At 43.4% G+C, this 25706-nt stretch overlaps 1 pseudogene; it reads right to left on the bottom strand.

Annotated features, from left to right (window-relative positions):
• Positions 1-11948: 11948 nt before the first annotated feature.
• LOC119876064 lies at positions 11949-25706 on the bottom strand (annotated as a pseudogene).

The raw sequence follows: 25706 nt of genomic DNA, 5'->3' as shown, positions 1-25706 counted from the left end.
CGGCGGCGGGGGCGACGAGCGGACGTCGGTCTGGAGGAGGGCGTGGAGCGCCCGGATTCTGCGTGGTGCGGAGATGCCCCGGGCCTCCTGGGTCCACGCACTGGGCGCCCCGGGCGGAGAGGAGGGATGCCCGCACACCCTGCTCCTCGAGATCGCAGAGATCCTTTCAAGGGCTTCTAACCCGGTGAAGGTCGTCCAGGGAGAAATGAGCCAACACATGACCCATGCTCCCAACCGGGACTTTCAGTCTGTTTAATCCCACGTGACTGTGCCCCTCCCTCCCTGTGCAGATGCTCTGACAATTCACATGGTCGTTCACCCATACAAGTAAGGTGCTGATCCAAAGAGGAATTTGGGGATCCAGTCTGAGGTTGCCGAAACATACTGGCTTCTCATTCAAGAAAAAGAAAGTCCCTGAAGGAATGACTCTGAAGCTAGTGTGATCCACAGTCTAGTATTTTAAATTTTCTAAAACTCTGAAGTTTTATCTTTCTCCTCTCTCTTTTTAAATTCATTTATTTGAACTAATTTCTACTCAACATGAGGCTCGAACTGACCACCCCAACATCAGTAGTTCAGGATCCACCAACCAAGCCAGGCCTTCCCTTCTCTTCCCTTCCCCTCCTTTTCTTTCCGTTCCGTTCCAACAATTCAGTTTCTTTGGGGTAAGTATGCATGATACTGCCACCACCATCGAGGTCATAACCACCATCCCTTCTCAAAATTTTCTCCCATACTCTTCACCTCACTATTTTGTTTGTATGTGGGAAGAACACAAGATAAGATCCACTGTCTTAGCAAATTTTAAGTATATATTGCAACATTGCTAGCTGTAGACACTATGCTGTATTATAGACTTCTCGAACCACTTATGTAGCTTCACTGAAAGTTTGTAGCCTTAAAACCGTCACCTCTCCATTCTCCCCTCTCTTTAACCCCTGGTAACCACCATTGTCCTCTGCTTCTGTGAGTTTGACTCTTAAATTCCTTGGGTAAGTGGGAGAAGGAGGTACCTGTCTCTCTGTGACTGGCCTATCTCACTTAACCTAGTGCCCTCAAGCTGCATCCATGTTGTCACAAAATGGTAGGATGTCCTTCCTCACTAATGCTGAATCATATTCCATTGTATGTGTGTACCTTGTTTTCGTTACCTTTTCACTTGTTGACCACCACTTAGGTTTGCTTTATCTTGCCTCTTGTGAATAGTGCTAGGTGGAGGTGGGAGTGCAGATATCTCTTGGAGATCTAATTTCAGTTCCTTTGGATAGATACCCAGAAGTGGGATTACTGGATCATATGGCAGTTCTTTTTTTATTTTTATTTTTTTTTAAATAAGAGAGACACAGAGAGAGAGAGAGAGAGAGAGAGAGAGGAAGAGACAGAGACCTAGGCAGAGGTGGAAACAGGCTCCCTGCGGGGAGCCCAATGTGGGACTTGATCCCAGGCCCCGGGATCACCACCTGAGCCAAAGGCAGACGCTCAACCACGGAACCACCCAGGCGCCCCTCATATGGTAGTTCTAGTTCAAATTTTTTGAGGAACTTCCATACTGCTTTCCATAATGACTGTAGAACTAGAAATTCTTTCTAGAATATCTTTTCATCCAGTCTCTGCAGATGATTGACATAGCATCTCATTGTTTCTTTTTTCTTCTTCATTTTTCTCATTGTTTCTTTGTCTTAAAGAGTTACTTCAGGAATGTCTCACCTTAGAAATATGTCATCATTTTGGTTTCTTCTTAAGATTTTATTCATCAATTTGAGAGAGAGATAAAGGAAGTAGGGGTTAGGAGCAGAAGCAGTGCGACAACAGAGTACATGCTTAGTGCACAGCCTGATACAGGTGTCAATCCTAGAACTCCAGAATCATGACCTGAGCTGAAGGTGGACGCCTAACCAACTGAGCCACCCAGGTGCCCCCCATATGCACTATTCTCTCTAGTGAGAAAAGGTGCAAAATTACTGTTGAAAGTAAATTATATTATCTATGCAACCAATACCTTGTCTAGAGAAAAAGGGTGCTCCGAGCTTGGGGGATGAGAAGCTCAAGGAGGTAGGTTGGGGGAAATCTAGACCTCTCTCTGTGTACCCACATACATGCACACACAAGATACTTATGTATCTGAAGCATCATTATCTATGCTTGCTTTATTACTTCTAAAAATAAAGAAAAGCATCGCAGTAGTAGTACAGTATAGCTATTCTGGTCTCTCTTTACAGAATAAAACTGTAAAACTTAGAATTCGGTTATAACTCCTTGAAAGGCAACGCTAAATTCAGACCAAAACTGCTGGCTCAAACATCTCAGATCAGAACAACTTAAAGCACTCCCATTTATTCATCATAAGGCATGCAGAATTGCAGACTACAACGTACTAAGTTATTTTAAAAATATTTGGCCAAAAAGTACATATTGCTTACACAGTAAGTATTTCAGCATCTCTTCCTAGGCAGAATTCCAAGTTTCAACACAGCCTGCGCAAATATAACAAGCTGAGCCTTGATATTGACAGGTAATTCCTGTTGCCCATAGGAATAACCTACCTCACCAGGGCCGTGCCCTTTCAGACTGTAGTTTAAAATGCCGTGCATTTTAACAAGCTGTATTTTTGTGTTTTTTTTGTTTGTTTTTGTTTTTTTTAAATTTATTTATTCATGATAGTCACACACACAGAGAGAGAGAGAGAGAGAGAGGCAGAGACACAGGCAGAGGGAGAAGCAGGCTCCATGCACCAGGAGCCCGATGTGGGATTTGATCCCGGGTCTCCAGGATCGCGCCCTGGGCCAAAGGCAGGCGCCAAACCTCTGCGCCACCCAGGGATCCCAACAAGCTATATTTTTGGATAAATCATAGGATTTAAGGAGAACAACTCACTATACCAAGGTCAATGTGAAGTTTTAAAATGCTATCAGGAAGCCAAATAATTGTCTATTTATTAAGTATTCACCAAATTGGAAGATCTCCTACACAGATTTTGCTAAGAGGTCAAATATTCAATCACTTGATTCTTCAAGGAACTCTCCAAATTCTTGGGCGTGGGTGCGTGTTTGCTGGGCCCAGAGTGGTGCTGCCAGAGCAACTGCACTTTCCTTCCCTCCTTTGCCTCTTCCTGGCCCTCTGGGACACTCCTCAGATCTGTGGTCCCAACTTCAGTGCACGGAGCCACCTGGGATGCTGGTGGAAGACAGACTCCCTGGGCCACCCAGAACTCGGATCCTGCGGGTCTGTGGCGAGACCCGAGACCGTGCCCGTGACAAGCACCCCCAGATGATCTGGAATGCACTCTGGGAAACCCTGCTTTAAAGACCAGTTTCTTCCTCCTCGGGATCACATGAATCACACAGACCTGCATTTTACAAAATCCAATCTTCACGAAGATGATTTCCTCAGGGACATCATCTGCTTAGCTCCCTGCCTCTCAGGAGACCTGCCACCGAAGAAGCCAGCAGCATTCAAGACATGATGGACATTCAAAAGAATTCAGATTTAGTCATCACCAGTATACCAAAAAAAAAGAAAAAAAAGAAAAAAGCCAACAGTATGTTCACCTTACTCAGAGGTTTCCAACACATTTTATTTTGTAGAGCACTGGTTTGTCGCTTTTGAGGACCAACATGTGTATAAATCCCTGTCGGGTCCCGCACAGCGTACTTATGGCTTGAGTTCCAATCCCACTTGCAGAAAGGCTGCCCTCTGGCTCCTCGTGGAGGGTGCATCCAAGCCGAGCCTCTTCTGGGGCTTCATCTCCAAGGGGCGCTTCCTTTGGGGAGGACAGGCAGGCTCTGATGTCCAGGCTTTGGTGCCTGGAGGCAGGAGGCGTTGGGAGGCTCCTGGGCCAGGTGCTGTTTCTCTCAGGCGGACACTCGAGGAGTCAGCGCTTGTGCTTAATGACCACAGTCCCCTCTCACTTTTGTGGGTTACAACAGAGGGAAGCCTCTGTTCTTAAGTAACACGGATAAACACCTTTTTAGATCGCCTATTTGTTCTAGAACTACAAAATTTAATTCAAGAAAATATAGGTCCCATAAAAGACTTTAAAAAGTTTCTTTTAAGATTTATTCACTTATTTGAGAGGGAGGGAGGAAGAGAGAGAGAGAGAGAGAGAGAGAGAGAGAGAGAGAGAAAGAGAACATGCACACAGAAGGAAAGGGAGAAGCAGCCCATGCCCCACCCTCTCAGCTGAGCAGGGAGTCTGACTAGCTGGGGGCCTGATCCCAGGATCCTGAGATCATGATCTGAGCCGAAGGCAGACATTTAACCAACTGATCCACCGAGTCACACCTTCACTGAAAGAAATCTTTAAAACCAAACAAGAACTTTTCCTCTTTGATTTGATTTTCTACATGGAATCCTCCTTTTACACAAGACTTCTTGTATATTTTTTAACTTAAAATCAAGATCATGAAAGAGTGTATCCCTAATATCTAGATGCTGTCAGTGGCTCTGTAATCTTCAAAACAGAAAAGCTGAAACCTGTTACCAAAGCCTTCAAAGACAGAAAAGTGTATGGATTAGTAAGTAGAAATAACACATCTGGAAAAGTAGCTATTCATACTTTACCAAAAGTTAAAAACTGGCAACCACTGATCTTTTTACTCTCTCCACAGTACTGCGTTTTCCAGATTATCAGAATTGGGATCCTAGAGCATTTGATCTTGTCAGATTGGCTTTTTTCACTCAGAAATATGCTTTTAAGGGTCCTCCATGTCATTTATGGCTTGATCGCTCATTTCTTTGTAGAACTGACTAATATTCCTTTGCCTGGGTGGACCTGTTTACTTATCCATTCACCTGCTGAGAGACTTCTTGGTTGCTTCCAAGTCTTGACAGATACGGGTAAAGCTGTGAAGAGATCCGGGTACAAGTTTTTGGGTGGACAGAAGTTGTCACATTCAGTTCGGTAAATACCAAGGAGCAGGACCGCTGGATCGTATTAGTATGTGGGTTTTTTTTTTTTAAGATTTTATTTATTTATTCATAGAGATGCAGAGAGAGAGAGAGAGAGAGGCAGAGACACAGGCAGAGGGAGAAGCAGGCTCCATGCAGAGAGCCCGACGGGGGACTCCATCCAGGGTCTCCAGGATCACGCCCCAGGCTGCATGCTTCGCTAAACCACTGCGCCACCGGGGCTGCCCTAGTATAGGTCTTATAAGGACTTTGTCCCAGTCTGTGGCCTGTCTCTTCATTCTTAGCATCTTTCACAGAGTAGAGATTTTTTTTGGTATAAATTCCAACTTGTCAATTTTTTCTCTGAGGATCATTGCCTTCGGTATTGTATCTAAACAGTCATAACTAAAACTAATGTCCTCTTTCATTTCCGATTTTGATTATTTATATTTTTCTCTTTTTTTTCTCAGTTATTCCAACTAAAGGTTTACCCATTTATCTTTTCAAATGATCAGTTATTAATTTCATTGATTTTTTTTATTTCAAAGATTTTATTTATTTATGATAGACATAGAGAGAGAGAGGCAGAGACACAGGCAGAGGGAGAGGGAGAAGCAGGCTCCATGCCGGGAGCCCAACGCGGGACTCGATCCCGGGACTCCAGGATCGCACCCTGGGCCAAAGGCAGGCGCTAAACCGCTGAGCCACCCAGGATCCCCTCATTGATCTTTTCTATTATCATTTTCATCTTTTTCATTTATTTCTGCTCTGAATTATTGTTTCCTTCTCTTTATAATTCCTTTAGGTGTAAAATTTTATTGTTTATTGGAGGTATTTCCTGCTTTTTGAGGTAGGCCTGTATTGCTATTACCTTCCCTCTTAGAATCATTTTGCTGCAGCTTACAAATTTTGCTGTATTGTATTTCTGTTTTTCATTTGTCTCTAGGTATTTTTCCTCCTTCGATTTCTTTGATGACTTGTTGAGCATGTTGCTTAATTTCCACATTTTGGGGGATCTTTGTGTGATTAATTTTTATTTTCATACCACTGTGGTTGGAAAAGATGCTTGAGATAGTTACATTTTCCTAATTGTCCTGTGTCCTTTGTGTGCTCTGTTGTAGAGAATGTCCCATGTACATGTGAGAATAATATGTACACCGCTGCTTTGGGGTGGAATGTTCTACATGTACGTATTAGGTGGTTCTGGTTTAATTGAAAACCATCAATTCCTTATTGATCTTTTTCTCTGGATGATGTATCTTGTACCCACCTACATTGGGGAAAGGGGCCTGGGTGTAAGTTACTCCGAGTTGAGATAACCAGGGATGGGAAGCAGAGGGAATGCTGCTCTGGAAATAGTAGACAAGGACTGAGACAGCAAGTGAGACCCAGGCCCCAACCTGCCACAGGGAACAGCCTGCCTTGAGAGCCTTCCGGAGCCTGGCCATTTTCCTGGAGTGGTTCCAGTAAGCCTGATGAGTTACCCACTTCTCAGGAACTTCACAAACTGTCAAGATGTGCCACATTCCTGTCTGCATGATATCTAATTAATGGTGCCCTCGTTACATACTTCAGACATCACCCCTGCCCAAACCCTCGTCCCCACCCTCCTTCCTCCCTACCTACCAGGACATATATCAGCCCCTCTCAGTGGGTTCAGGACTGGACATCACATTCTGCTTCTGTTAAAATCCCTGAGGCAGGGAATAACAACATGGAGTCAGGCATGCAGTGAATGAGAAAGAAAAAATAGGCTAATCTCTCAAAACATTTGAGTCATGTATGGCTATGTGAAATCTTTTCTACAACTTTTATAGAAGAAGGTGTACCTAGAACTAAGAAGAAACCAGCATTTAGCTGGTCAGTCACAGAAAGCCTATAAAGATGGGACAAATCCTCAATCTCATTATTATGAAAGGAATGCAAATTCTAATAACCACTTATATGTTGCTTTCCTTTTACATAGTCAAAAATTAAAAGGATTTGGACCATCTAATGCAGGCACAGCTTAGAGACACCCTTGGCCAAGAGACATTCTGAAATGGAATGGCCCTTTAGAGTTGCCTTGAGTTGGGCTGAGAAGTGTCAGCTTTCATACCCCCTACGCAGTACCAGCTCTAACGCTGTACCAGCCAGTGGACACAGGGCAGGGACATGACCTAGACCAAGGCAGCTCTGCAGCTGAGGCCCTCCCTAGAGGGCTGACAGAAAGAACATCTGCTGACAGCCCTTTCAAAGCTAGAGATAATATTCTTTTTTCTTTTCTTTTTTGTTTTTAGGGAGCGAAAGTGCACACACATATCAGCTGTTGAGAGGAGGTGGTAGGGAGAAGGAGAGGGGTAGAGAGTCTTAAGCAGGCTCCAGGCCCAGAGTTCAGGTGCAGAGCCCAACGTGGCGCATGATCTCACAACTCAGAGATCATGACCTGAGCTGAAATCAAAGTCGGACACTCAACAGACTGAGCCACCCAGGGGCCCCAATTCTTTATTCCTGAAAAGAATCTGAACAGTGCTGCATGCCCCCACAGTATATTATCCTGTTTATCCTCTACTGTCACCCTAGAGGTCAGACATATGTGTTGCTACCTTACAGTAAGGAAACAGGCTCGGGAATGTTAACTTTTAGGAAGTGGCAGAGCCAGAGTCCCAAAACCTTCCACGTTCCTGTGAAATCCCCCTCCTCCAAAGCTTCCAGGGGGACCATCTGTGTTCAGGGAGGGGAAGCCCAGAATCATTATGCTAGGGCTTCATTTGCAAGGCTTTCCTCTGTAGAGTCAATCAGAAAGCGTGCCTGCTTTATTACATGGTCCTTATAAACAATAAACATAGAAAACAGCTTTGTAACATCATCACCCCCCTTCTTAACACCAGCTCATTTTTTTAAACTTGTCTAACCCTCTAGCTTAAACCTAGCTATCCTCACAATCGGTTTGTCCCTGAGTCATTGTGAAGGCATAGTTAGCATCCAGTTGTCCTTGGAAGTACGAGCTAAGATTTTTACCTTAGTTAAAAATATCTAACACAACACCATCTCACCTCTGTGAGGATGAATACTGCCAAGAAAACCAGAAAAATAAACACACAAAAATAGAATAACAAGTACTGGTGGGGATGTAGAGAAATTAGAACTTTCATGTAATGTTGGCAAGAATGCAAAATGGTGCAGCCACTATTGAAAAACAGTATGAGGGTTCCTCAAAAAATTAAAAATAGAAAAACCATATGATCCATCAACCCCATTTCTGGGTATATATACCAAAAAATTGACAGCAAGTTCTCCAGGGGCGCCTGGGTGGCTCGGTCACTTAAGTGTCTGATTCCTGATCTCAGTTCAGGACTTGATCTCAGGGTTGTGAGTGCCTCCATGCCTTGCATGGAGCCTACTTAAAAATATGTATCTTTGGGCGCTTGCATGGTTCAATCGGTGAGTGTCTGCCGTTGGCTCAGTTCATAATCCCAAAGTTCTGGAATCAAGTCTCTCTCAGACTCTCAGTAGGGTACCCACTTCTCCCTCTGCCTATTGTCTCTCCCTCCCTCTCTCTGTCTCTGATGAATAAATAAATATTAAAAATATACATATAAATATATGTATCTGGAATAAAAGAAAGCAATGTGTCTAAGAGATATTTGTACACCATGTTCATAGCAATTTTCACATTTGATGAAAGATGGAAGCAAACCACATGTCAACAGACTGATGAATGGATAAGCAAAACTGGGTATATCCATACAATATAATATTACTCAGCGCTCAAAAAGAAGGAAATTTTCACACATCACCTACTACATATATCAACTCTGAGGACATTATGCTAAGTGACATAAGCCAGTCACAGAATGACAAATACTGTAGGACCACCCCCTGTCTGAGTTATCATTGTAGTCAAATTCATAGGGATGGAAAGTAGAATGGTGGGTGCCAGGACCTGGGGGAGAGGGAATGGGGAGTTAGTGTTTAATGAGGACAGAGTTTCAGTTTTTCAAGCCAAAGAGTCCTAGAGATGGATGACGGTGATGGTTGCACAACGATTAGATTGTACTTAATGCCACTGAATTAGAGGCCTAAAAATGATGATGATGGTAAATTGTGTTATGTGCATTTTGCTACCATTTAAAAAATTCTTTAAGAATACTGAACCTAGGGGCTATTGGGGACACCTGGGGGCATGCTCATTTACTTAAGCCTCTGTCTTCTGCTCAGGTCATGATCTCGGGGTCCTGGGATTGAGCTGTACTCTAGGTTCCCCACCCTGTGATGTGTCTGCTTCTCCATCACCCTCTGCCCCTCCCTGTGCAGGATCCACCCATGGCCAAAAACAAACAAACAAAAAACAAAACTGGGGGTGCCTAGCAAGCTCAGTTGGTAGAGCATCTGATTCTTGATGGCAGATTCATGAGTTCAAGGACCAAACTGGGTATAGAGATTACATTTTTAAAAATGAATAAAACTTAAAAAATAAAGAATATAAAACTAAAACTTACAAAATGTTGAATTCAACGGAAACATTTTCTAGAGTTCTGATGAGTGAGCAAAAACTCAGCCACAGTCACCACTTTTCCAGTGCCCCGCCCCCCCATACCACCACCTATAGGGGAGAGGTTTGGTGAAGAGAGCCCTGGAATTTGAAGTGGTTGGAACTGGGACACCTGGGTGGCTCAGTGGTTGAGCATATGCCTTGGGCTCAGGGCATGATCCCACCCAGAGTCCTGGGATTCGGTCCTGCAACAGGCTCCCCAGAGGGAGCCTGCTTCTCCCTCTATCTATGTCTCTGCCTCTGTGTGTGTGTGTGTAAGTCTCATGAGTAAATAAGTAAAATATATTTCAAAAAAAAGGAGAAGTGGTTGAAACATTCAGAAAAAAACATGTCTGGGAATCATAATGGGTACCGTGCAGGTAAAGTGTCTACATTTCCAAGAAGACACTCTCTTATGTAGGAGGGACAGCTACAAAAATGAGAAGTTTGGTGTTCACATTGAACAAGCCATAAATAGTACGTGCCTCGAGTGTGAGTGTGCTGGAAGTGGTCACGGGGGACAGGAGGGGCAAAGGAATAGACAGGGCTGTCAAAGAGCCTACCCTCTCTATTTGGGAAGGCAGGGTCTTAACATGAAAAAAAAAGAACATCATCCCTTCCGGAAAAGTCAAGGGCCAAGTGATGGGCTATGCTGTACATACAGGATGGGTACGGGAGCTGAGTTGCCGGCCTGCCCGGGGTTAGTAGGAAAAGGTCTTGCACAGGTGGATTTGGTTTGAACCATGCAGCCATATTACTAGGATTGGCTTTGGGAAAGGTTACCACCCTTTGTTGATTCAATCAGAAGCTTTTCAAACTGCTTCAGTCTGTGGCTCACAAAGGAGGAACTCCAAGCAGATACCAGGAGCCAAGGTCTGTTTTTCTGAGGCTGTCAGTGCCAATCATCAACGAAAGGGACCCTTTCTATTTGTTTTGGTCTGCACTTGGAGTACCTCCTATAGCCCTTTGAAGTGAGTCTCTGGGGAAATAAAAGGTTAGCCCAGGATAAATCCCTCCCCTTTACAGCCACTGGGAAACCAGGCTGCTCCTCATTCTGCCAAGATCCGGTGGTAATCCCGTCCCAGCTCTCCATTCTACAGCTGATCCTCCTGCCCACCTCTCCCAGGTGGGTCCACACAGACAAAAGGAGCCGTCCTAACTCCTCCACTTGTTGTCTTTCTTTGACATCTAGTCCTATTGCGCTGAATAGGAATGGATGCTTGGATGTTTGGGAAATGAATTCATGGACACCAAGGACACAGAACAAATGGGAAATGAATTGTTTCCTGAGAGACTAGTTGGCAACCAGAAATGCCTAAGGGACATAAACTGTGCTGTCTGCTTTCCTATTGAAGTTTATTTTTTCAAATGTATTTGAAATTTGAAGAGTTAAAAAATGTTTTTGCTAGAACAGTGCTCCATACATGCTGATTACACCGTATTCCTTATGTACATTTTATGTACAATTCTTCCATAATCCAATTTCCTTAAACCCTGTCAGGGATAGTCTTACCTTCTCCAGTTTCCAGCCAGATGTGAACTTAAACTGTGTGTCCTCCTGCACCTGGGTGCTCAGTAGGTTAAGCATCTACCTTTGGCTCATCTCATGATCTAGGTTCCTGGGGATCGAGCCCTCATTAGGCAAAGAGTCTGCTTCTCCCTCTCCCTCTGAGCTCTCTCACAAGGAAAGAAAGAGAAGGAAAGAAAGCGTCCTCAAAGAAACCAACAAAAAAGGTGAACGTCCATTTAGAACAACTTCTGCTTAGCAGATTGAAAGAAAAGGACTCCTTGTTATTCCTGATCTAAATTCTAACTGGTATGCTTAATAATCAGTAGTATGTGTCTTTGCTACCCTCAGCTGGTGTAGAAACACAGCTCTGTATTACAAGAAAGTCCCCATGGGGCACCTGGGTGGCTCAGTGGGTTAAACATCTCTGCCTTAGGCTCAGGTCCTGGGGTTGAGCCCCCATCGGGTTCCCTGCCCAGCGGGCAGTCTGCTTCTCCCACTCCCTCTGCCCCTCCAACCTGCTGCTCCTTGTGCTCTCTCTAACATAAATAAATAATCTTTAAATGAAAAAAAAAAAAAACAAATTTCCCCAGTTCCTGCCCATTAGAAATCGAAACTAACAATTTCCCTGTACCTTGAGAGAGTTTAGGTTTCATTCATAAATGCTGAGAGTTTCCAGCTGCCTAACTAGCAGAGGAAGTCACCTTTGTCTTCCTTCTTCAGCAACAGAGAAAGATTTGGAAAAATTCTGGCTTTTCTTTAAGCAAGCTGGCTGGGTTGGAAGAGTCATGCAAGGACTCAAGGACACAAGGACATGTGTCAGAGCATGAACATCCACCCTTGTCCTCACTCCACAATGCCCTTCATTAAACGTGTGTGTAGAGGACAGTGTTCTAGATCTGAGAAGTCTCTCATGCCATGAAATCAGTGGGTGGTGGGATTTCCAGAAGAGGGATGCGAAAAAGTCAGCAGACCCTGAGTTTCAAAGCTTTCCTTCTTGCTTGGGCAAAGAGCTAACTGGATGAAAGTAACTGAACACACTTAAATTAGACATCAGTGACCTTTATTAGGTGCAAAGTAGTATTCCTGACAATAGTAATATGCCACTGTTACACCTGTTCATCCATTAAAACAACAGCCCCTCACCCAGAGCTAACCAGATCCCATAAAGTTCCCTGTAAGTGCGTTGTGATCTTCATAACAAGTGACAAGAAAGATTAGGACAGCTCATTAATAAAACAGGTTCCATAGGCATCTTGATTCCTTTTGGTTTCCTCTCAAAGAGCTCCAGCAGACGGCCACTTCAAAGGTTGGTCCTTCTTCCTTTCACCAGCTGTCCTCCCAGTCTAAAGACATCCTGGAAATAAAGCCAACCACAAGGAGTCCACGGAACACTGGGAATGTGTTCAGCATAAGAAAAAAGTAGATTTCTAGCATCTACGAATAGTTAAGTGGAAAAACTCTCACAGTGGTCCTATCAGTAAATAAACCATTTTTTAAGACTCCCAATAATTTACTTGTCAACATCTGAAATCGTGTTGAACAAACTGAGAGAGCCAGACGCCAGTCAGGCCAGTCAGCCTGTGCCAATTGGTGCTCCTGTTGACTACAGGTGTCCTCAACAGGCTTAGCATGCTGTTTGGTCAAGAAGACCTGTACTCCTTGTCTGGCTTTCCTTTAGCCACTCGCTGCCTCATCTAGAGTGATCTGCTCCTCAGTGAAAATCAGGTCATGATTTGGTATTGGGGTGATTTGGTATTATTGCTTTGTTCTTCATCAAACAACTGAGACTTTTGAGTCAACAAACTTTCTTGGGGCACCTGGGTTGCTCAGTCAGAGTCCAACTCATCTCAGGGTTCTGGGATGGACTCTGTGTTGGGGTCCTGGCTCAGTGGGGAATCTGCTGGAGATTCCCTCCCTCTCCTTCTGCCCATACCCCCACCTCCTGCTCACGTTCTCTCTCTCTCTCCTCTCTCTCTCTCTCTCTCTCTCTCTCAAATAATTGAAATAAATACTGGCGGCAGTTCATTCATTTACAACCTTGACAAACTGCCAACACAATATATGCTTTTGTTTTCTGCTGCAAGAATCAGTGTGTTGCCCGGAAGCCCCACTTCACAAAATAGGATGCCTTCATAAAAGCGTTTTAAAAACTGGGCAAAGAGAGAAGGACAAGACTTCCCACCATCGGCAAATGAGAAATGAGAGTCTTTTCTGATATGGGGTAGATTCATAGGTTCTAAAGGGAGAAGGGGCCAAGGGGGAAGTAAGATTCTTCAGCTAGGATTGACTTTCAGAAGGTGATTCCCAGTGGCCCAGTAGCGTAGTGCTGGTGTGCGGTACTCTTCACAGTACTAGAGGGGCCGAGTTATCATTACATTCAGTCTACGTGGAGGTCCTGTCACCCCCTAGGAAAACATATATTGGTGATTCCTGCAAATTGAAACATAGGATCAGCCTCTTGGTTCAGAGGCTAAAATGTCTTTGTCTACCAGGCAAATATGTTTATTTCTTTGGCTTGACTGTAATTTGTCTGGGGATCATCGGCAGCACTGAATGCCCACTAGCTACACGCAACTACTTTACAAGTGTTGTGTATTAAGTAGCAAAGCATATGAAATAATGTCTCATGTCCCCTCTTGATAAGCATCAGTGGTTTCTGCCATCAGCTCCGTGGAACCCCAGATGCTAACTGACCCACACAGAAACCTGCTTGAGAATTGCTTCTGGGACAGTTATTGGATCTGCATATATGTAAATACTCTGTTGTAGAGAAATTAAGGGAGACCTATGGGTAACACCCCAAACCTTTAACTTTCCTTATGTGCATTCAGAAGGTGGCTTTTGTTGCTCACTTGCTCTCCTCCAGATCTGCTGTTTCCTTTCCTACCTGCCGGTCCTGGAACAGGATAGCCTACACAGCACAGGGCGGCCAAAAGACATAAAGAAGTCTGGGATGCTCAGGTGCCCCACGTGGGGGAAGCAAGTATTAGCTGAAATTCTCAGTGGATCTCAGCAAGGCTTCTGCACGGTGCTCTAAACAATGCACATTATGCTTCCAAATTAAATCAGGGATAACAGAGTTGCCTGGTGGCCCATTTGGTTAAGCCTCTATGTTCCACTTAGTTCATGATCTCAGGATCCTGGATTGATCCCAACATCAGGCTCCCTGCTCAGCAGGAAGTCTACTTCTTCCTCTCCCTCTTTCTCTCCCCACTGCTCATGCTCTCTCTCCCTCTCTCTTTCTTTCTCAAATAAATAAAGAATATCTTTAAAAAAATAGATATGAGTATTGTCATGCATTGAAGAAAATAGTCTTATAAATCTTTCATCTCATACAAACGTACCTGCAAGCTGGTATCTTTCGGAATTCCGTATAATCTGTGTACTAACTCCATAACTTCCCTCTCAACGATTTCTTGACTGGTGCCTTTCACATCGATGTAGTGGCAGTCAGCACTGGCGAAATGGCAGGAAATTGCCTGTGCAGGGTGAAATGATTAATATTGGGGGAGAAAAAAATCTGTTAACAGCAACAACCAAACAGAAAGACTTCTTTTAGAACATCAGCTATTTCACTAGCATTTGATTTCTAGAATGTTCCATCGTGTCTTGGATTAGCCTCTTTGGGGTTGGAGTCTTTTCTCCCCCTAGGTACAGCTAAAGGCTGACTGAGAAATTCCAAGAGGTTTTAAGCTCCCTGGGATACTTGTTTTCAAAATGGGCTGAGAACATAATGACAAGAGTAAGAGGACTTTAAACTTTTTAACATGTGATTTATCTAGCTAGTGCATATCCTCCAGTCCTAAACAGGAATGGGTTCCAGGGTTCTTCATCCTCTTCTTAGTCACAGAAGTTAGTTACTCAGCTGAGTTTGTGGTGCTTTGTTATTTTAATGTCTAAAGATCAGGGAAATCAACATTAAAAATACCTTGCAAAGGAAAATAATATACACACCCACCCCTTTCAAATCAAAAGGACATTTGAAGTCCAAGATCATTCACATAAGGTACACATCTTGTTTCCTTCTTAAGGGAAAGGAGGTTACTTGGTTCTCCCCATTCTTTTTTTTTTTTTTTTTTTTTAAGATTTACTTATTTATTCATCCAGAGAGAGCGAAGAGAGAGGCAGAGACACAGGCAGAGGGAGAAGCAGGCTCCCTGCAGGAAGCCCAATATGGGACTCGATCCTGGGTCTCCAGGACCACACCCCAGGCTGCTCGCCACGCTAAACCGCTGGGCCACCGGGGCTGCCCGGTTGTTCCCATTCTTGAAAAGGTTATCAGCAGATAAACTTAAAACTCACTTTCCTAGTCGCATGTTAGTTCTCTTCTCTTGAGATGACCTCACCTCTCAGAAGGGCTGTCTGCTTTGCTTACAACATGAGATTTGTAGACAGTGGAGTCACAAATTCCATTTCCTTTTTTTTTTTAATTTTTATTATATATATATATATTTTAAATTTGTTCACGAGAGACACAGAGGGGAGCAGAGACACAGGCAATGGAGAAGCAGACTCCATGCAAGCAGCGCGATGTAGGACTGGATCCCCGGACTGGGATCACCCCCCTGAGCCAAGGCAGACGCTCAACCGCTGAGCCACACAGGGACCCCCATTTCCCATGGAAGCCCCCAAACCACACCAAGAAAAAGTGACATCCAAGGGGATAAGTACATTACCATATATGCATTTTTAAGTCTTTTTGTAGGGGTTCATCTTTTCCCAAATAAAGTAGTTCAAAAACTATTGAAAAATTACAAAGTTAGGATATTATCAATCACATTACTTGGTTTCTTATCATTTACCTTTTAGTTTCATACAGTAATCACTTTATACTATATTTTCAGGTTTTGACATGAGATCTTTCAGTATGTTGTTATCCTACTCAGTTTATAACCCTGATCATATAGGAAGTAATATAATTCTCTAACTCATACAGACTTTAAGACTATTTGTCTTAGCTTGCTGTTTTGATACAGATGCATATACATAAAATTCCATTTTTTATATCAAGTTGAATTTTGACACCAAGGACACATGATAAATGGCCAAATTCATGAATTTCATGAACATTCATATTATTTATGTCATTGTGGCTGTACCCCTGCTTGTACAGTTCTGAGGATCATGTTGGTGGGGAGTCTGATCTAGTCTTTATTTAAAATTTTGGCATTGTGTTCATCAAGGTATTTTTTGCATTGATTTTGATTTTCTAAATACTGCCTTAAACTATCATTTAACTTGATTGTTGAGGTGTTTGGCACCATCCCCCGACCCCTGCTAAATTTTCCCTGGAGGAGAGGGCTTTCTTGCCTCACCCTCATCCTGGCCCTGTTGACCTGGTGGAAATATGAATGAATGGAAGATGAAACATGGTAGCTAACCCTGCACCTAGGGAGACAATGGGTGTTGGTGTGACAAACTGGCACGCTTCACTCAACCCCAAAAACCCCCTATATATCGTAATAAGAGCCATGTAATGTGGAATAATGTCAGTCCACAGTACTGTCAGAGCTGCTGAATTTTTGAGAAGAGAGAAATCTGGGAATATGGGAAATTTTGTCAAATTTTAATGCAAGCAATGAAATCAATAGGTTTTTAATATATTCATAGCTAAGGGGCAAAAACCATGGCTCGCTGCTAAATCTTATTTCTGGGCAGCCAATTCAATAACAAAGCTATTATAAACTGCCGTCATAAACGGTTCCTATATCCATTTCCCATTTTAAGATTTTAGTACATCATCCATTCTTTCTGTCTCCAAAAGCACAGGCTGTGGGCTACCAAGCAACTCTATGAATGTTCCTAATTCACGATCAGTAGGATTGGGAACCGGAGGTCACATGGCCTCCTACTGATAACTTAGCAAAAAAGAATGTGGTATCAAATATATTTCCTGGTAAATAAACCAGAGCAAGAGCAGTTTAGTTAAACATCACAAATCTCATAAAGTTTCACATATCTTGACATTTTTGCTTCTAACCTATTCGTCTTTGGAAAGCACGGTGATGTAATGCATACCTTGCGGTATCCTTGAGTTCTGTTCCAGCCAGATCCGTGGATGAGCAAAGGATGAAAGAAAACGGTGTCTCCTTTCTCCATCACGAGGTGCACGCGGGGGCTGTTTTCATCATAGTCCTGGATCCCATAGAACATTAAGTTCACGCCCCCCTAGAACACATAAGAGAACCCAACTCTGTATTTGAGGAACCCAATGACTAAAAAGTAGATTTCCTAAGTTCTTCCAAGAGAAAGATAAATAGATTCTTAACAGGTACTGCAAATATACAAAAGCTTCTCAGATGTGTGGCTGTGAAAGTCACATTGTGATATTAAAATCATGGATTTAGGGAGGCAAAGGAAGATGCTGAAATTTCTTCTCACCCTTCATAACTGTATTATATTGAGGATCTAGATCAACGTTGCATGTTGCAGTTAACATGGGAGATCACCTTTCAAGCCTGAATGTATAATCATTCTTTCCCAGGATGATATTCTCCTCACCTAGAACTTTGCCTGAACCATTCTTCTATAACTCAGGAGTACCTCTAAGAAGCTAATTGTTCTCCCAAACCAGCAGAGAGAAAATCTCAATTTTTCTCAGCTCAGAAAGCACTGATGTCACATGCAGAGTAAGGAAAGAAAAACAGTAAATTAAAACATTCTGTTTTTTATAACTATTTCCCAAGTCAGTTATTTCATTAAGTAATAGTTATGGTGGAAGGACGGCATCACATTTCCCTTCCTGAGACTGTGCCACATTCTTCTGGGGAAAGGACTGCTTTCCTGCTGGACTCAGTTGTGGTTTTCATCCAGTGCACTTCTCTCCTGGCCAGGGTTGATACGTGACCTAAGCTAAGTCAATCTAACCGCCCACTGTGGTCACTTTGAATCTGAGCAGAAGATGGAAGGCACTGGTCATGATCACAGTTCAGTTGACCCCACCAGGTGCCCCACCCCGAGTGTTCCCACTGAACATAACCCCCACTCTCCTGCTCATCAGAGCTAGCCAGCCTTTCCATGGACTCAGCAGGTGCCTGCCACCCTCCAAAACACTTCGTTTGGCTTAAGTCAGCCACAGCCCACTTCTGTTGCCTGCACCAAACTTTCCCCAAAACTCAACTGAATTTGTGAATCTCACAGTTTCAGTTATATCAGAATCCAGACCCCAGTATTTTCCTTGGCACTAATGCTCAGTGCAAGAATCTAATTGAGACAGAAGTCCTGAAAGCCATATTCTTTACTTCCTACAGACCACATTCATTCTTCCTGCGTTAACAACCCGTGCTCTTCTCTTTCTGACCATCATTATGGGATTTCAAGACCATGTTGTCTGATACCTAAAACACTTATCATCTCCTCTCTGGTTTCTCTGCCTCTGGAGCCCTACCTCCAGTATATCCTGCTCTAAGCCTCTAGATTATCATTATTGAAGGATCAATTTGATCTCACCATTCATGGGCTCAAAAGCCTTCTATACTCTTCCATCCTCAACTAGCTCAATTCCATACACCATGTAACAGTCATGCAATGGAATACTACTCATGCTTCCCCAGAGTCTTCATTGGTCTCTCTAGCAGTAAAGAGATGATTCCTCTCTCTTCTTTATGCCAAGAGCCATCAATCAGTGGGTAAGAAGTAGTTGGCACTTTACACATGCATGTGGTGTTGCAAGTGTTGACATCTTACCTGTGCAATTGGGCTTGATAATTTCATATCCTATATAGTACCTACCAAAGTGCCCCACACTGGTCAGCTTTCCAACACTTCTTGATGGAAAAATGGTTATTTTACCTGACATCCTTGAATCTTCCCTGACCCTAATTGTAAATCCTATAATGATGTTTTGTAAGGAAGGAAATGCCATCTGATTGTTAAAGCTCTTTAGGGAGAGTGATGTGAAATCAAAACAAACAATATTCTGGTTAAGATTTCTCCTCTAGGGGTGCCTGGGTGGCTCAGTCAGTTGGGCGTCCAAGTCTTGATGCCAACCCAGGTCATGATCTCAGGGTGCGAAGTTCAAGCCACATATCTGACTCGTGCTCAGCAGAGTCTGCTTGTCCCTCTCCCTTCCCCTTTGTCTCTCTCCTCCCCTCCTCTCCCATTGCTTGTGCTCTTTCTCTCTCTCTCAAATAAATAAATAAAATCTTAAAAGAAAACAACGACAAAAACAAACAAAAAACAGATTCTTCCTCTGAGCTAGAACATGAGACCCCTAACTCTGGGAAAGGAACAATGGGTAGTGGAAGGGGAGGCAGGCAGGGCGATGGGGTGACTGGGTGACAGGCATCGAGGGGGGCACTTGACAGGATGAGCACTGGGTATTATACTATAGGTTGAAAAATCGAACCCTATAAAAAAATACAAAAAAAAGCTAACCTAAAAAAAAACAAAAAACAAAAAACAACAACAAAAAAATGATGCCTCCTCTACGCAGACATACCTCCCGTTGGGGATAATTGTGTGGCTTCAGATAGCCTTTGTGTGTGCCTGGGAACACACACAGACAGCCATTGTTCCTGTCGATGTGCTCCATGGCTGTCCAAGCACAGACAATTTTATTGCTGGGCCTGAAGGGGAAGTAGTGCAGATCCTGGTGCAAGGGATGGCGGGATGTCTTCTTGCCTGAAACAGAACCTGCTGTTAATACACACTTGCATCTCAGATTTCATCTCTTTTGCCTGCAAAACCACAGCAATGACTATTCCCACAAAACCCAAAGAAGTGAAACAACATTATTGAGAATCAGTCCAGAGAGATAAGCATCAAATTTGAATATCAAATCCACAGGACAACTCCAGATCCTCTATTTTTTTTCTGGGTTTCTGGGAGCCGAGGACTTACTGACACACAACATTCACTAGCAATTCATACACGTCATGAACTCTATTGCATTTTATTCCTTTGTAATTGTGGTTTGGGCATAGAATCTAGTATTCAAGAAAAAAAAAGTTTGAGTAATTGAAGAGAGCAACCAAATTTGAGGTTCCCTGTTAGCCTTCTAAGTGGCTGATGCAAAAAATATCAGCTAACTAAATTAATAAAAGGCCTCTAAGGGCTCCTGGGTGGCTCAGTGGGTTAAGCATTTGCCTTCTTCTCAGCTCAGGATCTCAGGGCCCTCGGATCAAGCCCTGCATAGGGTTCTGCTTAGCAGGGAATCTGCTTCTCTCCCTTCCTCTATGATGTCTCTCCCTCTCAAAAAAATTAATAAAATCTTTAAAAATAAGAAAAAATAACCATAGAGTTGACATCTGAAATCCTCTTCACGATGAAACTCTACTTCACAATTCTTATGATACATACTGTTTTAAGACTTAAAGGTATATACACATTTTATACACATTTGGGTTTTTTTTTAAGATTTTATTTATTTATTCATGAGAGACACAGAGAGTGAGAGAGAGGCAGATACACAGGCAGAGGGAGAAGCAGGCTTCATGCAGGGAGCCTGATGTGGGACTTGATTTCGGGTCTCCAGGATCACACCCTGGGCTGCAGGCGGAGCCAAACCGCTGAGTCACCCGGGCTGCCCTTATTTTATGTTTTTAAAGATCTTACTTATTCATGAGAGTCACAGACACAGGCAGAGGGAGAAGCAGGCTCCCTGTGAGGAGCCTGATGCAAAACTCGATCCCAGGACCCCAGGATCACGACCTGAGCCAAAGGCAGACCCTCAACCACTGAGCCACCCAGGCATCCCCACATTTGTTTTTCAAAGTTCAGCAATTATGCACAAAGCTATAGTTTGAATCCTTGAAACTTTTTCTTACTTTTCCCTTCTGTTTTTTTGTTTAGTTTTGTTTTGGGTTTTTGTGTTTTTTTGTTTTTTGTTTTTTGTTTTTGGCTTCTACTTTAAGAAATAAAAGCACTTTACCAGAATCTGGAGGTTTATAAGCATTGCATGCATGGCCATAATATTGGGTCCAGTGAAGCACACCACATATTTCAGAATCTAAGAGTAAAGAGTTGCATGAGAAATCAAATAAACAACCACGTAGTACAATGTACACTTATTTGTACGAGAGTCAAAATGCACATAGTTATACAAAACACTTGGTAGAAGTGCCTGGGTGAGTCTGTTGCTTAAGCATCCATCTCCTGATTTCAGCTCAGATCATGTTCTCAGGGTCATAGGATACAGGTCTGCCTTGGGGTCCTAGCTCAGTAATGGGTCTACTTCAGGTTTTCTCCTTCTGCCTCTCCCTCTCTATCAAACAATTATTTAAAGAAAAAAAAAAAGTTGGTATTTCCCAACGTTGCAAACAAAGAATGAAAAAGTCAGCACTGGAAATCTGTAACACTCTGAATTAAAAAGTGGTTTTTTTTTTTTTAAGATTTTATTTATTCATGAGAGATACAGAGAAAGAGAGAGATGCAGAGACACAGGCAGAGGGAGAAGCAGGCTCCATGCCAAGAGCCCGACTTGGGACTCGATTCCAGGTCTCCAGGATCACACCCTGGGCCAAAGGCAGCGCTAAACTGCTGGGCCACCGGGGCTGCCCTTAAACAGGCTTTTAAAGCCAGTTGGAAACCAAACCCCATTTTCTATGAGAATGCGAAGAGTTTCTCTCAGCTTTCAACTGGGAAGGGCAGGAATACCCTCCTTTCACCTGACACTGTCCATAGATGCCCAGGGAGAAGGCACCTTCCTCTTCCCCTCACGGAGACTCTTCATAAGAAGGGACCACGAGGGGCACCTGGCTGGCTCAATCACTAGAACATGAACCTGTTGATCTCGGGGTCGTGACTGCAAGCTACTCCTAGAGTGTAGAAGTCACTTTTTAAAAAGGTGGTAGGGGGACACCATTGCAGCTCAGTCAGTTAAGCATCTGCCTTCAGTTCAGGTCATGATCCCCATGTCCAGCTCCCTGCTCAGAGAGGTGTCAGCTTCTCCCTCTCCCTCTGCCCCTCCCTGCCACTCATGATCTCTCTTGATCTCACTCACTTTCTCTCTCAAATAAGTAGAATCATTAAAGAGAATAATAAATGAAAGGACCATGAGAGGCCCCAATAACGTGCAGCTGCCATGCAGAGCCCAGGGGACAAGAGAACAGCAACAGGGGGACACTTCACAGTCAGGCCACCTCCCTTTCCACAGCTCTTCACTGAGGGCTACAAACCAGACAGTGATAGAAAAGGACACGCAGCAGGGAGTGAGATGAACAGGTCCCTCCTCCCATGGCATCTATATTCTGTTGGAAGGATGTTAAATAATGACATGGGCACTGGTGCTTGACAGCAAGGTGCAGTTACAGAGTATGAGGAAGCAGAGGCGGGGTGGGGAGGCTGAATTTGGCCAAAGGTCTGGCAGCGGGTGTGCTCCCTCCTACATCTAACCCACTAGGGAGGAAAGCACTCAGCTTTGCATGCCTACCACCTGCCAGGCGCTTTATGTGTCAGCCACTTAAGTCTCACAACAATCCCTGAAAAGTAATGCCCCCAGGAATTAAAGATCCTTTAAATGATCATTATCCTGCAGATAATAAAGTGCCCAAGGTGGCAGAGCAATTTCAACGAAAAGGACGGTATTCCATCTCCAGTTCTGTCTGACTTCAAAAAATGAAGCCTCTTCTACTGCTTTCTCACTACTTGATCTCCCGTATAAGCCATATTGGCAATTTGAGCATGAAACACTCGAAATGGTCCCAAATCCTAGGAGTCGGGGCTCATATTTGTTTTTTTTTTTTATAAAGGGTGTCATCTTTTATATTTTCTTGTGATATTTTCTTTGAAGAATATATTCCTCAAATATATTTCTTCATATACTTTCCTTTCCTGTTTCCTGGTTTTAAGTAATCTCTATCGCTTGAGCCCACGACTCTGAGATCAAGACTCACATGCTCCATCGGGCCATGCCTGCCCAGCATCTCCTACCAGTATTTTCTAAACTTCAGTGACTCAAGAGACATTTTACCATTTCTAGCATATGTTGCTAACTGTCCAATATTAGTCAATAATTTTCCTAAATTAACTCATGTCTTATCCTGATTAATAATATTCCTGAAGTCATAGGTTTGATGCACCAGCTACTTTTTCCAATACATATTGAAATAAATACCCAACTACTATATCGTACCCACCTCCTAAAAGTCATTGCATGAACCAGTAGGTGCATGGTGCACACTTGAGAACAGTGGGAACCCTGGAGGCCTCCGGGTACCCAGGGCCTCAGGCAACACAAGTTGCCTCTAACTTCAAGCTTTTCCTCCTTGATTGATGCTCACAAGTTCCATTTCCATTGCAAGACTTGAGGTTGGGAAGAATAGATGATTCAGGGACCTTGTCCCCCTTTGTCCCCAACCCAAGGGGCTGGACATGATAGGTGGCCTGCCTGTACAGTCTTCTCTCATGAGGAAAATATTCTTTCTTTTTTTTTAACATTTGTTTAAAGATCTTTTTAAATTTTAAGTAATATCCACACACAACCGGGACTCTTGGGTGGCTCAGGGTTGAGCCTCTGCCTTTGGCTCAGGGTGTGATCACAGTCCAGGTAACAAGTCCGGCATCGGGCTCTGTGTGAGGAGTCTGCTTCTCCCTCTGCCTATGTCTCTGCCTCTCTCTCTGTGTCTCTCATGAATAAATAAATAAAATCTTTAAAAAATAATAAAAATAAAACTAAAAGCATTTGAAATAAATGGTTCATAAACTGTGGTACATTGACACAATGGGATGCTATGCAGAAGTTTGCAAGTATGATATAGATATAGATACACGTGATAATATGTAAGTCATATGGGAAGATGTCTGAGGTCTATTATAAGTGGACAAAACACAGTGACAACCAGTTTGTTCCCGTGTTACACAAAAGGTGGGAACCCTGGAGGCCTCATCGTGATTCATCTAACACAAGTTACCTCTAACTTCAAGCTTTTCCTCCTTGATCGATGCTCACAAGTTCCATTTCTATTGCAAGACTTGAGGTTGGGAAGAATAGATGATTCAGGGGCCATGTCCCCCTTTGTCCCCAACCCAAGGGGCTGGACATGATAGGTGGCCTGCCTGTACAGTCTTTTCTCATGAGGACAATTTTCTTCCTTTTTTTAATTATTTATTTAAGTATTTTTTTTTCTAAATTTTAAATAATCTCCACATGCAACTGGGACACCGGGGTGGCTCAGCGATTGAGCATCTGCCTTTGGCTCAGGGCATGATCCCAGTCCAGAGATCAAGTCCTGCGCAGGCTCCATGTGAAGAGCCTGCCTCTGCCTCTGTCTCTGCCTCTCTCTCTGCGTCTCTTATGAATATCTCATGAATATCCTGAGTATCTCACTTGGTTAAATGTCCACCTCTGGGTTGGGGCTCAGGTTATGATCTTGGTCTAAGGATCCAGCACTGTGTCGTCCTCTGCACTCAGCAGGGAGTCTGCCTGAGGATTCTCCCTCTACCTCTCCCTGTGCCCCGTCCCCTTCTCATGCCTAAAATAAATACATAAATCTTAAAAGAAAAAAGTGCATACCTCTTAAAAACTAAAAAATCCCCCATGCTCTACCAACTAAAGCAGCCAGGTTCCCATTAAGTCAAATTATCTAATAGCACTTGGGGTTATAATTTCCAAAATGTTCTATATGCAAAGTGCCCCTTAAAAAAAAGTGTGCCATGTGTCAAGGGACACATGAGTGGCTCAGTGTTGAGTGTCTGTCTTTGACTCAGGTCATGGTCCTGGGGTCCTGGAATCAAGTCTTACATCGGGCTTCCCACAGGTAGCTTATTCTCAATCTGCCTATGTCTCTGCCTGTCTCTGTGTCTCATGAAAAAATAAAATCTTTAAAAAACAATAAACAATCTAAAACCATTCTAAATAAATTATCCATAAACTGTCATATATTTATGCAGAAATTTGCAAGTATGATATAGATACATAAGTGATAATATGTAAGTGATATGGAAAGATGTCTGAGATCTATTATAAGTGGACAAGACTCGGTGACAACCAGTTTGTTCCCGTGATACACAAAACGTGGGGGGTTACGTATGCATTTTCATGGCCATGAAAGAATTCTAGTTGAATACACCTAAAAGCTTGGCAGTGAGTGGGGCTGAACGTTGGGAGACTTCACTTTACATGTTCTATATTATGTGGATAACTTTATAAACATGATTTATGCTTAAAGAATGATAATTTTTTAGACAAGTTTAACTCTAAAGACCTACTTAAACCTCTACTACCAGATTCACAGAAACAAAAGCAACAATAAATGGATGTATAGTGAGTGGGATCTGCAATGTGACTCCTGTTGATATGCCCATATTCAGTGTGAGAGAGGCTCCCCCTCTCCACTGCAGAATTCCCGCCCTTCTCCACCAGGTTAATTACCAAGCGCCAGAGCAGGGTATCTCCACCTGGCCAGTATTGACATTTGGGGCCGGATAATTCATTAATTGGGGGGAGGGGCTGTTCTGTGCATTATAGGCTCCCTGGGCTCCATTAGCGGCATGCCCAGGCTCTACAGACCAAACCTTGTGGCAACCTGACAGGGCTCCAGGCACCACCAGATGTGCTCTTCCAACTGAGAACCACTGCTCTACAGCCACCAGAGAGGGGCTCAGATAAAGGAAAAGCAGCAATTCCTGGGGCAGGCATGTCGGTGGGCTGTTAACCTAAAAACAAAGAAAACACAGGAAGGTTCTCCAACCTCAGGGAGAGTGCAGTATCTGAAGAGTTCCTTGTCTTCTTGGAAGCCTTGGATCTTTGAAATCATCCTTTCACTTGGAATATATTCTGATTTTGCAATGGACACATCTCTCATTATTATCATTTGTTTTGGTTTCACCTCCCCTCTGCAGATCCTTTCAAACTGG

This window comes from Canis lupus, chromosome 2, assembly GCF_011100685.1.
Source record: "Canis lupus familiaris isolate Mischka breed German Shepherd chromosome 2, alternate assembly UU_Cfam_GSD_1.0, whole genome shotgun sequence".
Lineage (NCBI taxonomy): Eukaryota > Metazoa > Chordata > Mammalia > Carnivora > Canidae > Canis > Canis lupus.
This window is presented reverse-complemented; position numbering and strand designations above follow the sequence as displayed.